Here is a 17,569-nt window from a genome sequence, read left to right as displayed (position 1 = left end):
TGGAAACATGAAAAACAAATCTTTTACATTGACAACCATATACAGAGTTTATTAGTTCATTAATAAAACTTAGACCAAAAATGGGTGAAAAACCCAATTATTCACCTAAACCTTGGCGCAAATCCCTTAATAAATTTCCCCTTAAATCCTAATTCTACAAAATCACTGATTAATCTAATGCTGTATTACATGTAATCGGCCACTTCAAACCTAAGTATACAATGGGATTATTCAAAGAAATCACCTCCAGTCTGTCCCCATGGTCACACCTCACACCTATCTCCCTAGACTTTTTTTTTTATTTAATTTTTTAATTCTCATATAGAGATACATCAGAACTCCTATTTAGACAACATTGCATTTTTTATGGTAATAAATAAAAAAGCCAGATGACTGATGACCGGCCTTCTGCAGACCAAATTAGCTGATATGAAAAAAATATATGTTTTGCAGCCTTAGTAAAATGACCACTCATAAAAGATGAATGTATTATTATAATGGTAAGCTTAGTAGCAACAAAAGAGAAGCTGGCAGTGACATTACATGGGCACACAGATGGCACTTTCCTTTTTTTGCCACATTGCTCCTCTTGGGGTTGAAAGCGCAACGTGCACATTTATGTCAGCAACCACATCTCTGATTTTATATTTCTCTGCAATAGTTTGGCGAGATTACTCGAATCACAATCTACTTTTATACAAAGGCAATGTCAGAAAATGGAGCTGCATAGTGTTACATTAAATCATGCATGCGGCACACATTTACCATAATGCAAGGCCAATACCTACCATTTTTTCCATCATGCTTATTTATTCGTATCCATAATTCATATGTAGAACATAGTGCAACTGAGAAAATTAAAGCAAGACAACCTTTTGCTATAAAATGTCTTTGCATTCCCTATCATGTCACAGGTATAACTTTTCTGCTTATTATTGATTGTAAAGCACCTGAAAACATGTAACATTCTTGTGCTCACCAGGGCAGCATATGATTTCACTCTGTGTTACTATGCATGGAGCTGGATCATTCACCTGCACTGTGAAAATGGCCATTTCTCCCATGACATTTTCTTTCAGTGGAGTCAGGAGGCCCTCATTCACATTTGATAATCATCCAGTTCCAATAAAATTGACAGACTGAACGTTTGTAATGTGTATGGGGAGCCTATAGTCTTGACTAAAAATATTCTACATTTTAGACTCTGCAGCTCCTATACAGAACTGTTTGTCTCCATGGTAACAGACTACAAACAATCCTTAGGTAGTCTGATTCTGCATATATAGGTTACTTCTTTCTTTTCTCTTTTTGAGGAAGAAAGAAATCCAGAATATTCTGAAATACCTCTTGCTAAGACAAAGAATTCTAAAGGAAAAAACTTGCATTGTGTTCCTTAGTGTATGGGGCTTTAGAGACGATTTACGACGACTAACCTCATATTTCGACTTCAGGGCGTATATTCCTGTCTAAAACAATCACAACCTCAAAACACCCATTTACAGTGGGGAAAATAAGTATTTGATACAATGCCGATTTGGGAAGTTTTTCTACCGGCAAAGAATAGAGAGGTCTGTAATTTTAAGCACAGGTACACCTCAACTTGGAAAGACAGAATATATGAAAAAAATCCTCCCAAAAATCGCACCATATGATTTTTAAATACTTAATTAGCATTTTATTGCATGAACTAAGCAATTGATTAAATACCAACCAGCAAGAATTCTGGCTCTCACAGACCTGTTAGTTTTTCTTGAAGAAGTCCTCCTACTTTGCACTCATTGTCTGAACTTCTTACCTGTTTTAAAAAGACACCTGTCCACACACTCAATTATGGTGCATTTACATTGAGAGATTTATCTTAAAAATTTTTGAAGCCAAAGCCAGGAATGGATTTAAAAAGAGGAAAAATCTCAATCTTTCCTTTATGACCAGTTCTCGGTTTATAGTCTGTTCCTGGCTTTGGCTTCAAAGCTCTGTCAGATAAATCTCTCTGTGTAAACACACCATAACACTCCAACTTCTCCACAATGGCCAAGACCAAAGAACTGTCTACGGACACCAGGGACATTATTATACAACTACACAAAGCTCGGATGAGTTAACGATAGGCAAGCAGCTTTGTGGGAAGGCAACAACTGTTGGCGCAATGTTTAGAAAATGGAAAAAACAAAAGATGACTGTGAATCTTCCTCGGTCTGGGGCTCCATGTAAGATCTCACCTCGTGGGGTAAGGTTGTCTCTGAAAAAGGTCAGGAATCAGCACAGAACTACATGGGAGGACCTGGTCAATGACCTGAAGAAAGCTGGGACTACAGTCTCAAAAGATTACCAAAGTACACTAAGCTGTCATGGATTAAAATCATGAAGGGAATGCAAGGTCCTCCTGATCACACCAGCCAGTTTAAAGTTCATTCATGATCATCTGGATTCAGGAGAACGCATAGGAGGCATGGGAGAAGGTCATGTGGTCTGGTATTAACTTTAATTGCTGTGTTTAGCGGAAGAAGAAGGATGAGTACAACCCCAAGAACAAGGTTCAGACAATGAAGCATGGGGGTGGAAACATCCTACTTTGGAGGTACTTTTCTGCAAAGGGAACAAGACGACTGATGGGGTCATGTATCGGAAGAAGAAGGATGAGTACAAGCCCAAGAACAATCGCAAGATTTAGGACAACAACCTCCTTCTCTCAGTAAAACCATTAAAGATTGGTCGTGGCCAGGTTTTCCAGCATGACAATGAACTGAAACACACAGCCAGTGCAACTAAGAAGCATTTAAAGCTTCTGGAATGGCCCAGCAAATCTCCAGACCTGAACTCAATAGAAAATCTTTGGAGGGAGTAGAAACTAAATGTTACTCAGCGACAGCCTCGAAACCGGAAAGATCTGAAGAAGACCTCTATGGAGGAGTGGGACAAAATCCCTGCTGCAGTCTGTACAAACTTGGTCAAAAACTATTGGAAATGTCTAACTAATATTTCTGTACCAAATATTAAGTTCTTATTTGCAATTGTATCAAACACTTATTTCATGCAATCAAATGCTAAATAATTATTTTTTTCCCTACTGTATGGGCCACTGAAAATCCCTTTATGAAAACAGAACCCTATAAGCATTGCATGTAATACAAAGGATTACCCATACATTAAGGTATGCAGTGGAGTTTTTTGGTTCAGAATGCTTCATCTTAACAGGATATTTGGGGCCTCTTTCGAGTATTAAAAGAATTAACCAAAGAATCCGACCATTTGTTTAGTGACTGAATTTCATTGTGTAACTGGAGAAACTTAAGGATCATGATGTAATATGTGGGAAAGCAACAGAATATGAGACAGATACTAATAACTTCAGATTAGCCCTTAACATTGAGGGTTAATGGGTTTAAAAAAAATGTAGTGCAAGTGAATTTACAGTATCTGTGCTATATATACAGATGCCTTAGAACGGCAGCATATGGCCTATTCAATCAGCAGCATGTTCTAAATCAATTATAAAACTGGTGGCCAAGTAGTGAAAGTTGCAGTGGTGCACTAAAAAATTACTTTTCTCTATATAAAAAGCAAACATATACAAAACATATCACTATCCATAGTTAGACATGAGTAGTAAAATGAAGAATTTTTTTTTATAAAACTAATCTGCATCAAAATAGATATCAAGTCTACCAGGAAATCTCCTAGAAGCAGTCAACATTTTATACCCATGCCTTATTCTACCACATAGAGGCCATAAACATTAAAAACAAAAAGTAAAGCAGATAATTAGCCAATAAGAGCAAATTAAACCTATGAGGCTAAAATGTCCTGTAGTCATCACATTCATAAACCACAGGAAAATGGAATATTACTAACATAAGGTATTTTGCATTCTGTTTTCTCCTTTTACATCACTATGGGCCATATTATTTGGTTCATCATAGCTGGTAAAGTGAATTGACGAAATAAGTGCTCTCCAGCAACTTCTATCAGTAGTCTTGCAACTCTTACATTATATACACTCACCGGCCACTTTATTAGGTACATCTGTCCAACTGCACGTTACCACTTAATTTCTAATCAGCCAATCACATGGCGGCAACTCAGTGCATTTAGGCATGTAGACATGGTCAAGACAATCTCCTGCAGTTCAAACCGAGCATCAGTATGGGGAAGAAAGGTGATTTGAGTGCCTTTGAACGTGGCATGGTTGTTGGTGCCAGAAGGGCTGGTCTGAGTATTTCAGAAACTGCTGATCTACTGGGATTTTCACGCACAACCATCTCTAGGGTTTACAGAGAATGGTCCGAAAAAGAAAAAACATCCAGTGAGCGGCAGTTCTGTGGGCGGAAATGCATTGTTGATGCCAGAGGTCAGAGGAGAATGGGCAGACTGGTTCGAGCTGATAGAAAGGCAACAGTGACTCAAATAGCCAACCGTTACAACCAAAGTAGGCAGAAGAGCATCTCTGAACGCACAGTACGCCCAACTTTGAGGCAGATGGGCTGCAGCAGCAGAAGACCACACCGGGTGCCACTCCTTTCAGCTAAGAACAGGAAACTGAGGCTACAATTTGCACAAGCTCATCGAAATTGGACAGTAGAAGATTGGAAAAACGTTGCCTGGTCTAATGAGTCTCGATTTCTGCTGCAACATTCGGATGGTAGGGTCAGAATTTGGCGTCAACAACATGAAAGCATGGATCCATCCTGCCTTGTATCAACGGTTCAGGCTGGTGGTGGTGGTGTCATGGTGTGGGGAATATTTTCTTGGCACTCTTTGGGCCCCTTGGTACCAATTGAGCATGGTTGCAACGCCACAGCCTACCTGAGTATTGTTGCTGACCATGTCCATCCCTTTATGACCACAATGTACCCAACATCTGATGGCTACTTTCAGCAGGATAATGTGCCATGTCATAAAGCTAGAATCATCTCAGACTGGTTTCTTGAACATGACAATGAGTTCACTGTACTCAAATGGCCTCCACAGTCACCAGATCTCAATCCAATAGAGCATCTTTGGGATGTGGTGGAACGGGAGATTCGCATCATGGATGTGCAGCCGACAAATCTGCGGCAACTGTGTGATGCCATCATGTCAATATGGACCAAAATCTCTGAGGAATGTTTCCAGCACCTTGTATCTATGCCACGAAGAATTGAGGCAGTTCTGAAGGCAAAAGGGGGTCCAACCCGTTACTAGCATGGTGTACCTAATAAAGTGGCCGGTGAGTGTATATATATATATATATATATATATATATACACACACACACATATGTGTGTGTATATATATATATATATGTGTGTGTGTGTAATAAAATACTGACAGAAATACTGACTAAAAGAATACTATGTGTGAACTTAGCCTTATACAGTACAGTTAGCAAAAACTGCTGAGTTTGATAAAACATGCTTAAAGGGGTATTCCAAGATAAAATAACTTTTCCTCTATTCAAGAAATTGAATCCAACCTTCGTGCCTCCCTTCAATTTCCTGGCCCGCAGCTCCTTTTCTTTGAATAGAGCCGTGGGTATGGCACGTGACACGTGGCTCTACTCAATTCTATGAAGCTGTTGAAAAGAGAATGAATGGAGCCACCGATTTCTGCAGCTCCATAGAGAATGAATGGAGCTGCGGGTCATGTGCCATACTCATGGCTCTATTCAAAGCAAAAAAGCCACAAGACGATATGGAGATAGGGTGTACGGAGGTTGGAACCCCCGCAATCTTTTACTTGCCCACTATCCTGTGGAAAGGGGACAAGTTATTTTATCTTGGAATACCCCTTTAAAGGCTATGTGCACATTTGAAAAGCATTTTTGATTTATACTTGTTATTGTGCAAAATAGGTTTCTTTATTTAACCTGTGCCCTAAATTTGCTTGTACAGACACTGCAGCTTGTTGTATGAGATTTTGTCTCTCATACCTGTAAACACTGTAAGATTCTCCACTGCAAACCACTTTTAGGTGCTTGCCTCACTTTCTGCAGCCTTTGTGAGCTTTCCTCCAAGGTTTCTCTAACCCCATCCACTATCTAAACTAGATGGCTCCCTCCTCCCTGCTTTCTCTAACTCTGAGAGAGCAGAAAGACCATCTAAAAGATCTTATCTTTTTTTCTGAGAAGCAGCTAAATGGTAGGACATTTTTCTAAAGACAATTTGCAATCATGAAACAAAACAAACAAACAAAAAAAATCCAGACCACAGCTTTAATGAGCAGAACTGACAGAATCATAGGGATTTATTATACTGTTCATTTAGAGTATTAAAACAGGGGTCAAGCCAGGACACTGGCCCTATAGAAAAGAAATAAATAGGGTAGGGTTCTGCGTGAAAACGAAGCAATTTTATTATACAATAACAATGTGGGCAATTAACAGTTCACATTCACTGTCAGAGATTGGCCAAAAGTCTCCTGTACATATATACAATGGTCTAAAGATCAAGACCTAAACTGCAACAATTGTCAAATTGTCAAATACGGTGCATGAGCTTTTGAGTAGACAGACATAGGTCTTTTTTCTTTGTGCATGGACCAGCATGAGTCCGATATGTGAACGTACTATTGACTGTCTGAGTATCACATACAGACACTAAGACCGGACCGAGACTGAACCAGACTTGAACCTGGACAATTGTTGCAGTTTAGGTCTTGATCTTTAGACCATTGTATATATGTACAGGAGACTCATGTTTGGCCAATCTCTGACAGTGAATGTTAACATGTTAATGTTAATGGCCCACATTGTTATTGTATAATAAAATTGCTTTCACGCAGAACCCTCCCCTATTTATTTATTTTCTATATGATACTGCGAGGGACTTACTATCGCTACTGGTGTTAGCAATATACACTATAGGACCAGGACACTGGCCCTATGGAATTTAACAGCTCCTTGAGGTCAGATGCTAAGATTAGGGCCCTATTCCATGGGACGATTATCATTCAGATTATCGTTAAATCGTTCGAATCTAAACGATAATCGTTCAGTTGATTAGCAGTTAACGATTAACAACTGAACGAGAAATCATTGATCGTTTAATAAGACCTGGACCTATTTTTATTGTTGCTTGTTCGCAAATCGTTAGCATTGAATCAGATGTCGTCCGGTCGTTCGCAGTAGTGACAAACGCAATAGCGACGACAAGATGACCGCAAGAACGATCATAAGTAATGATTATCCTGGGATTGTCCACAATTGCTCGGCTTTTGGTCTGACGTGACTAAAACTATTAAGAAGGTGACCGGCCGGTCCATGCACATGGGTCCAGCCCTGTTTTTACTCCTTCACAGCGAGATCACTCAAAAGGCATACAACTCTGCTGAGTTACCTGGTGATGGCGGCCAGGGCATGTATACCGCTCTGTTGAAAACAGCGCTCCCCTCCTTCTCTTTCGCTTTGGGTCACCAAAGTGAACGAGTTTATGTGGATAAAGGACCTCACTGCAGAAATACACTCCACTAATAAGAAATTTCATTGAACTTGGTCACCTTGGATTACTTTCCAAGAGACCGACGCCTACAGGGACCTTCTGCGCGCTGCTGCCTCCTAGATGGGGTCCGCTCTTGAGATGCGGTGACGCCGTGTACTATTGCCTCCAAAGGTCTACACTGCCCCCTACCCTCTTGCCCCTACCCTCCCCCCACCCCTCTTTCTCTTGCTGCACGGTCTTTCATGCCTATCCGCTCCTCCGTGTGTCTAATGTCATGATGTCATTATGTGTTTGTCCTGTGTAATTGTGTTGTTCTGAGTTGGGAATAGTGGAAAATGTATGGGCTGGACAGGCGGGGTGCCCTCCCGTGTATGTTTGGGATACTTCTTACTTCCTTGTACAGTTAAATGTATCAATGAGCTGAGGCTCCATGCATGCCCATGATACTGTTTACTTGCTGTTGATGTTTTTCCTCTCCAGCATATGTGGCTGGACACTGTAGTGCCTTGTTCCATGCTTTGTTGAAAATAAAGAATTAAAAAAAAAAAGTAACGATTATCGTTCCATGTAAATGGGTGAACGATTTCAGGTCTTTTGCAATAGCGGTCGTTTGGATTGTTTATCGTTAACGATTATGCGAACGATAATCGTCCCGTGGAATAGAGCCCTTAGTGGGTACGCACTATGTAGTATTCAACAAGCATTTTCCTTTAAGAAACAATGTCTGTTTAGTGACTATATGATTTGCCCATACATATACAAGCACAACTTTTCACATGGCACTCTGAATAGGAATGTATAGGAGGTGCAAAAGCACCTATGGTATTTGGTTATGTCAGTATAAGGCTAGGTTCACACAACGTCTTTCTTTCTTTGAGGCCAAATAACGGCCGTTATTTTAAAATCAAAACAACTGACGTTTTTTGGTATGACAGACATACAAAAAGATAGACGAACTGTGAACATTTGTCATTTCTTTTATACAGTATAATAATTAGCTTAATGATTTGTTTTGTTTTAATGTGTTGTACTTTTTAGACCTTTTGCACATGTGGTCCATTGGCAATGCTGCCTTTGTCAGAATGACATATCTATGGAGTTAAAAACAACGTTGTTGAAAAACCCTAATGTCTGAAGTTGAAGGTCTTGGGCTATAGTATGCCAAACTTTCAAGTGGAAAAAGCGAAGCACAACTATGCAATGTTAAACCTCGCTATTAAGTGAAATGATGCCACATGAAACTCTTTTCTGTGAAAGGGAGCCAATCTATGGAGAGAAAACACGAGAAGAAAATAGAAAGAAACTGTTCAGAAATAATGTCACATTCATGGCCCTCTCCGCTGATTCACCGCAAATTATTCAAGGACTCTTTGAACTCTGTAATATGACCTGCTAAGCACATTTCAGTCATGAAATCACAGTAAGTGAGTGAAAGTAGAATTCAGCACTTGCCAATTAGAAGCTGGTCACAACACTGGTAGACCTCTGGTTGACCCTGCCAGGGTCCAACTTAAGACAACAGTGACTGGCATATGGCTCAGAAGATCTTAATATTACCATTTAGTTTCCCCGATCCTGTTTGCTGTCTGAGCATCAATCTGTCCTGTTTGTAATGTTAAAGATTTAGCATTCACGTTGATCCTTGTTAATGAGTAGACTAATAAAGTACTACTGTATGTTATCATAAAATGTCTGCTTTTAGCTGTAACACTGGCTACCTATCAAACTCTAATATAAAAATAATTAAGCTCCTTAAGTCACTAAGATGTACCAATATGTCATGGAATACTCTTCATAGAGACACATAATATAGAAACATAATATAATTGCATGGGCACAGGGGCCATGCCGGTGCAATCAACAGTGGAAGCCCGATGGTAAATGACTGCCATGCTTTAGAGAAACCTCTCATGCTTACTCCTTAAGGCTATGTTCACACTATGTAAATTTTCGTAAAATTGCAACAACAGCCGTGATTATTACAAAAATATACGTTACCTTGCTGTCTATGGGATCCCGGCCGGAGTGTATACACTTGGTATACGGTCCGTCCGGGATTTGTAGCGGCGCCGCAAACAACTGACATGTCAGTTTTCTGTGGTCGCTATTCATTAAATAGCGGCAGCAGAAAACCCTGTCAGTGCACACTATGGAGCATGCGGCTCCAGCCACACGCTCCATAGTTTGCAGTGGAGAGTTCTGATGTGGGCGGGCATGGATGCGCCCGCATCAGAACTCTGCGGCCCTAAAGATCATCTGGCCGGGATGATCTTTTCAGAGACCGGCCGGGTCACCGAACAACCGGTCTCTTGCGCAGTCGGAACATGGCCTAAGGCCCTACGAAGCGATTATCAACAAGTATTCGGCTGATACCGACCCTTATGGCTGATAATCGCTTAGTGTAATAGAAAACAACGATCAGCCGACATGCACAATGTCGCTGATCATTGTCTTTCAACATGTCAAAGCAACAATGATAAGGATAGCAGCGATATGCTGCCCTTGCTCCGTGCAATAGGAGCGGCAGCAGCTGACCGCGACTATATTCTACGGGCTGCCCAGACGATCTAGTAATCACCCGGGCACAAATGCCTGGAAAACATGGATCAAGCTATGGCTGTATCCATAAAAAGCATTCATGTGGCTTCAGAAAAATAAAAAAGTCCCTCATACAGAATCATTGCTGGAAAAGTAAAAAAAATATAATGGCTCCCGGAATGTGGCGTTGAAAAAAGAAATGTTTGTTTCTTGAGGGTCACATTAGGGTTGCCTGTTTTCATTATCATATAACTGTAACAATGAAAGGAGTATAGCTGGTGCCATATTACAGTATAATGGGATATGGCGAGCATCACCCTATTTACATTACAACAGAAGAAACCCAGTTGCATTTTACTGTAACTTAAAGGGGTTTTCCGAGTTATTTTGACATACCTCTAATAAAACTTGTCTTGCCATATAACTAATATGTGTTATTGGCTTCTATAGCCAATTCTGTCTCTTTCTCTCATTTTCTACATTATTTACGTGATGCAGTCACATACCTCTCCAAGCTGCTTTTGCCCACTCTCTGGTGTCTTCTTGGCTTCTGCCCGCAAGCGCCAGTGGAACTTCAGAGCCAGTCTCTGAAATGACAGGCTGCTTAGCCAAACACTGGCCGTGACGGGACACCTGCGGCCAGTGATTGGCTGAACGGCCTGTAACTTCAGAGACCAGCTCTAAAATTCCACAGATGGCTGTGGACAGTGCGTAGAAGCCAGGAAGACACCAGGGAGCGTGAACAGGTATGTATGTATGTATGTATATATATATATATATATATATATATATATATATATATATATATATATATATACTTTATTATTTTACCCTTTTAAAGCAAGGGCTGCACGGACATCGCTACCGATTTCCATGCAGCCCTTGCTGCACAATTATCAAGCCATATAATAGGCCAATCTAGCAGATACACATTACTGTTTGGGCCATGATACAGCCCTAGGTCAAGCATGCTCAGTTGAACTACTGTATATATTGCTCGTTAGAGTCTACTGTGTGTGTGCAAGTAAGGAGGATTGCGGGAAAATGTGTGTGCGTTGTTGCATGGAAACAGTAAGGTCACAGTTCAGAGGGAAACTAGGAAGTGATCAGATCAATCGGGAATAAGAACAGTACAGAGATATTGGTTATTTTACCTAAAAAAAAAAAAAAGAAACAGCATCTTTGTACTTTTAGTAAACATCTCATTTTGACAACATCTCTTATGTAATCCTAGGTATTATTTATATAATCCAAAAATTTTACTGAACAATGTCTAATATAACAAAAAAAATAAGGAAGGGGAAAAGCAAGGTAAGGAAATGTATAGCTTAAGCAATAATCTTTCGTGGGTTAAAAAAAAATCACCCAGCTTACAATCTGGCAACAATATTTCAATGTTATTAATGTAACAATGTCTTTATTATGTGGTTATAGATATTTCTCTATTAAGCTTCATTAATGTTCTAACACTCTGAAAAGATCTTTCTCCATGAGAGAAATTAGCTAATTGCTTTCACAGGGAGATACTTAAAATAACCACCAAGAGTACTGTATACATCCAAAGGCACACACTGAAGCCATGTATCCATTCTATCTATCTATCTATCTATCTATCTATCTATCTATCTATCTATCCATCTATCCATCTTTCCATATTATCGGTCTCACATGTTTTTATCTAGCCATACATTTACCCTGTAGTATTACATGAAGTCTGATTAAAATTTAGTGGCTTTCCAGTTTGTCTAATAGAGGTTAATTCTATACAGGGGACCATTATTTACGACATCCATATGCCATCATAGGGCACGCAGAAAGAGGATGTGTTGCTAAGACAATTACTGTAATTTAAATACATATTCCATATACTAGCATGTGGCAGAAACAATCTTGGTGTGTGTACAGTGTAGACACATCCATAGACCCTAGTCAGTTTAATATAAAATATGTTAATTTCACCATCTTTAAAACAATATTCAGGGTGTAAAATAATTAAAATAAATAAATAAAATAATAAATAGTAATGATAATAAAAATACCAAGGTCAGACATAAACAATGACCAAAGATAAAAATGTAAATGCAGGAACCACAAATAAGCAGAAGTCATTGACTGTATACTCCACTTATATAATGTGGGATATTTTCTGCCGTAATGAAGATGACCCCCCCCCCCAGTAGCCCCCCCTCCCCCATTTTACAAATAGTAATGGATGTCATGCTATATCTGTGTACATGCAAAATTCTAAATTCCGGAGCAATAATAATAGGCTATTGAAACAGAAGGTAATGATAAAAATTGCAGAGCTTCAGCATTCAAAAATAGCCTAAGTGACCTCTTCCAATGCTCTGACCACTACTGTATGCAGGAAGCAGGAGGCAACCCCTGTGAAGAGTGAATTCTGGCAAAGTTCTCTCTTCACAGATGATGCACAGCTTAAGCTATAATGAGTTTTTGGGTTACAAATGCTGAACGCATTAATATTCCTTGATGATAATTATCACAGTATAAGCACCTTTCCCAATGTGAGTAGCATAAAGCAACTGAAGCAGCATTTTTACTACATTTGAAACAAGCTGGAAAATGGGATTTTCTCCTAGTCCCTAACCCACGCTGCCCCCCTAAACAGAGATCAACATACATTAAGCCTTGCATATTAAATATCATTTACAGTACAATATTCATACACTCGCTATCTGTGTGCCTAGGATGGAATGGCAAATGTTTTTTCTCTCGGATTTATAAAAGAAAAGGTTATTGTTGTGTGTTTAATGAAATATGCCTAGTGTACACTTGTTATAGTAACTGGACAAACAATCAATGGACTATGAAGGCAATAATATATGCATACAATAAAATTAATAATAATAATAATAATAATATATACATTAGCTTTTGAAAATTGAAGCGACTTTGTAAATAGTCTTCATTAAAAAGATAATTTAGATGTACAGTTCTTTTGCATTCCAATGTGTCTCTATGGTTACAGACCACAAACAAACCCTGTGTAGTCTGATCCGGCAGTTATATTCTCTTCTATCTGTCCTTTCTTTTTAGTATGACACAATTGCAAGTAAGTGGGACTACAGTATAGGACTGGGTCTAATTTGTGTGACTCTTTTATAAGAATTGGTATATATTTTGTTCCAACCAGACGTAGGCCTGACCAGAAGTAGGTACTGACCAGATGTAGGGCTGCACCAGTTTGTGCGACTTTTTAATCGGATTTATCCCGATACTGGATTATATGAACTTTTGGGTGAGAACTGAAAACAGACAGATTAAAATAAAAATGCATCTAAAAAATATATGTGCCGTCAAATACTGGTTCATAAAGAGAATTTATTTAAAAATGGGTGAAAAATCCAATTATTTACCTAAAAATAGGCGCAAAGCCCTTTAAAAAATTTCCCCCCTAGAGTGTTTGTTTCCCGTTGTGGTCTGTAAACATAAAAACAAAAAGGCCTCCACAGGGGCTTACAAATTGATATGAGATTTCGAAGGGGTCATCCCAAGGTTACAACATATGACCAATCCACAAGTGATAAGTGTATAATCTATAGGGGTCTGACCACTGAAACCTGGACAAATGCTGAGAAGGGTTGGCAGTGTGCATGCTGGATCACCACTCTTCACTTTCTATAGGACTGCTGAAGACTTGTGAGTGCATCGGTCTACTTTCTTTGTTAGTCCCAAAGTTAATAAATGAAACAGTGAGGCATGCATGACACAATCTCTATTCACTTGGGGTCAAGGAATGGTCGAACATCCATTATTGGGATCATGCCATTAGCAAAGTTGCCTACTTTTAAAATTTTAGATATATAAGAAATGGTTGCAAAGATGCATACTCAGAGATAGTGAGATATTTTGGGATATACATTACGTAGTACAGTTGTGTATGGTGGCTTGACCAGATCGTGATCCTAGACTTCAAGTACTCATAAAATAAATGTTTTTAAAGCCAATCACACCCACCATGTTATTGTAATCCATAGGGTACTATTTCAGCCCTTGAGTCTAATACTTATGCATGTGTTTCCCACGAACTGTTTCACTTATACCCAGAGCAATCAATATCTTTCTATATTTCCCTGTATACCTCTCTAAAGTGTTATTACTTCTTTCGGAATGAAGAACAAGTAGGTCCTGCTGAGTGGTACTTTCCCTCAAGCACTACTTTCCACAAACTTTGGATGGCTAGTACGATCACACAGGAAAAGGTTACTTTTTCTCCATGCTGAATCATATTCAGCTCCCAGATATTCAATGCAAATTATTAAAAGATTACTCTAATTTAGAATTCTTGAAAATGCCGATACCCCGGCCCCCCCCCTCCTCCCCCCATTCTAATTTCGGCACTTTTTGTATCTTTTTGACTTTGATGTCATTTGAAAGTAAACTGGAATGATCATGCACTTGTTTTGCTTTAATTTGTTGACTTTCATTTCTGGAAATCCTAAAAAGCTCTTGGAGCTAATGAACTAATATATGCAAACAAGTAGTCCTTTTATAAATTATTTCGCCACAGAAACAGACAAACATTTCAATGGCTCTTCATTAGCAAACAAATCTACAAGTGATATTTTAATGCATGACTTTATTCCCGCTCTGTAGGGACTGTAGTGGAGTGTGATGTACAGTACTGAGAAAGGCATCATCAGCTACAATGTCCCAGGGCTCTCTCCATTGAGGACTACGCTGCCTCTGCTTAAAGAGTGCATTTAATTGACTGATAGACAGTAGACTCTTTGTTCACAGAAGACAGCAAAGTAATGGTTGCTTGAAAATCGTACCATCTACAGAGTCTCCTGAGACAAGTAACAGGGGGATGTGTCAGGAATAAATAAATAATCTAATTATTAAGCTACTTCCTGTCAAGTTAACTCCAATTTGTTGGCTTTTGAAAGCAACAAAACGAGGCATTTTTCCTCATTATGCTCTTCTTTTTATACTACTGGTAATCGCAGGCAGATTAAAGGGTGCTTGATTATGGTTTTTTTTTTTTTACTCTTTTTTTTATAACAAGGATCTGAAAAGCAGCCAACAGAGCTGGAAAAAAAAGCCGCTCGGGTTAGACAAAATTTCATGCTTGTCTCCCTTCCAGCTACCTAACAGCCCACACTGCTGCCCCATACAGTGATGCCAGCTGTACGGCAAATGCATACCTCTCCAACTGAGGCCTACCAGGCCATAGGCTTCATCCTGAGAGCTGTAAGATACCTTGCAATCTTGGCAGGTGTCTACTGCTGTCATAGGCATAATTTTAAAGGTGACCTATGAAACCCCATCAGTGCACCAAATGCAACAATATGAACAGCTGAAGCTCGACACCCACTGTCCATATTGACTTCAGCTCTCTGATTAGACTGCAGATAAAACACAACGTAACAAAAGAGCTGGATTTTCAACACATTGGAGGATTCTTTTAAGCTGTATGTCAAAGTGCAGTAATAAAAAAGCATAATAAAATGACATGCATTCACTTAATTATGTGTGTTATTTATCACCTAAATGCCGCTATAAGTGCTGTGTACATACTCTGTCCCCATCCTCTCTGCATCTAATCTATGTCAGATCATTCCATTTTGGCCTTATTTTATTTTCGTTCAAGTATCAGCTCTTGTGCCTCTCCAATATTTTAGCATAATAAGCCATGTTTGTGTTATACCCAGAGATTAAACTAATCAACTCGATTCAGAATCCAATGATGAGATGCAGTCCCGTCGGACTTAAAGTCAGGTTCGTTAATGAAAACAGTCAGAATCTGGGGAATTGGGATAGAAAAAAATGTAAAGTGTTACAGCTTTGTCACACATCTCTAAACTACAGGATGCAAAACTAATATGTCTTGCTGAAGAACTGGGACATTCTGATATCATCAATACACTTGGCACTTGTCATCCCCAGTATGCAACAAATATCTATACATCTATGGAAGCCCACTCTTTATACACCAATCAGCCATAACATTAATACCATATTCTGTAGTATGCAGCTACATAGCAGGCTTGATGCACTGACACTCTTCTATCATGGCCATTATTAATGCTGACAGCTACCTTTTTTCCCCCTACAATAGCTTTTGTGCAGCAGTTGACCAGATGGTCTAGCCTCGATGAAAGTGTCTCTGATTCACCAGTCATCTGTCCTTGGACCACTTTTGGTCAGTACTACCCACCTCATATTGGGAACACCTGCTATTTTGAAGATTTGCAGACCCAGTCTTACCATCATAATTTGTCATTTCTCTAAGTCAGTTGTGCTTGCTCATTCTTCTGCTTCCAAAGCACCAATATCATGAACTATTCACTTACTTCCATGTATATCTCGCCCCTTGATATGTTCCATTGTAGCAATGTAATCAATACTGTTCACACCGTCTGGCTGATGGGTATATGTGTAGGTGTTACATCATACATCACAGCTTGCACATAAGAATTACATGGACGTGCTACTTCTGCAAGATCCAGCCTGAACAAATGTCATATGACCTAAAATGACAGATGTCAGTTCAAGTCACCAGACCAAAGGTTAGACGGGACTTACAAATGCGTATAAGCAGCTATAATATGCCTGTGTTCAGCTGGCCCTAGTCGAAAATCAACAACATGATCCTGAAGAACGGTACAGTAGGTACAGTATATCTTTTTGTCTGAAATATAATGGAAATGAGATAATTCTACAATTAAATATGTTGTCTCGCGAGAAGATAATCTGCTGCCAATCTCATTCTGGAGGACCACAGACCTTACGCATAGATATCAAGCCCTTCCCAGACAAATAATGTGAGCCTAAATAACTTGGAACTCCTCAGTCTGTAGAATTCCCCCTTAAAAGCGAGATGTGTTCATCATAAATATTTTGGTGGTTTCCAGGCTTCTTACTTTGATTCCATATATATCTGATGATATTGAACATACAAAACCTTTTTTTTATGAAAGGTACTGTATAATATTAAAAAAACTTTCATTAAAAATAAAATTCAAATGACTTTTGCTACCTATGTGCTTCCATATGCTGCAATGAAGGACTACTGTGCATGTGTGGTCTGCTCTCTACTGGTGTCCAGGCTGTTGGGAGACCAATCATTGAGATCCCCACCTATCAGACATATCACAAAATACTATGGGTGGGGTGTCTCTTTTTCCTAACAGCCTATTTACATTAAAGTCTCACAACTCTGGGTAACTTGTGATTATACTACTTAGAACTTAAAACTGAGGATCATTTGAATTTTCAGAACATACTTCACTTTTATCTTTTATTTTATTGTATTCCCACACTGGACATTTCTTTTAAGTGTCTTGGCCGGTAATCAATTCATGCAGCCATCTGCACGGTAGGTGTGACACTATTCTAGACAAAAAGTTAACACTGCAAATGACAAATAAAAAATAAAAAAATCGGAATGTTGCAATGTTTGTTATTGTGCCCAGTTTTCCTGGACCAACTGTATAAAATAAATAAAATTATCTGTGTAAATCGATGAACATCTATGAAAAACAACACCCAGCAGAAAAGAGAGCTTGCTCCATTACCTACGTTAATATCATGACAGCTGAGAAGAGATGACCTGGCCCACTTCTCATCCCTCCTGTACAGATGGCTATTAA

At 39.1% G+C, this 17,569-nt stretch overlaps 1 protein-coding gene across 6 annotated transcripts in view; it reads right to left on the bottom strand.

Annotated features, from left to right (window-relative positions):
• ZNF521 (zinc finger protein 521) overlaps nucleotides 1–17,569 on the bottom strand; it is a 277,847-nt gene that overhangs the window by 128,264 nt on the left and 132,014 nt on the right. The gene's annotated exons all lie outside the window — the stretch shown is intronic.

This window comes from Dendropsophus ebraccatus, chromosome 2, assembly GCF_027789765.1.
Source record: "Dendropsophus ebraccatus isolate aDenEbr1 chromosome 2, aDenEbr1.pat, whole genome shotgun sequence".
Taxonomy (NCBI): Eukaryota; Metazoa; Chordata; class Amphibia; order Anura; family Hylidae; genus Dendropsophus; species Dendropsophus ebraccatus.
This window is presented reverse-complemented; position numbering and strand designations above follow the sequence as displayed.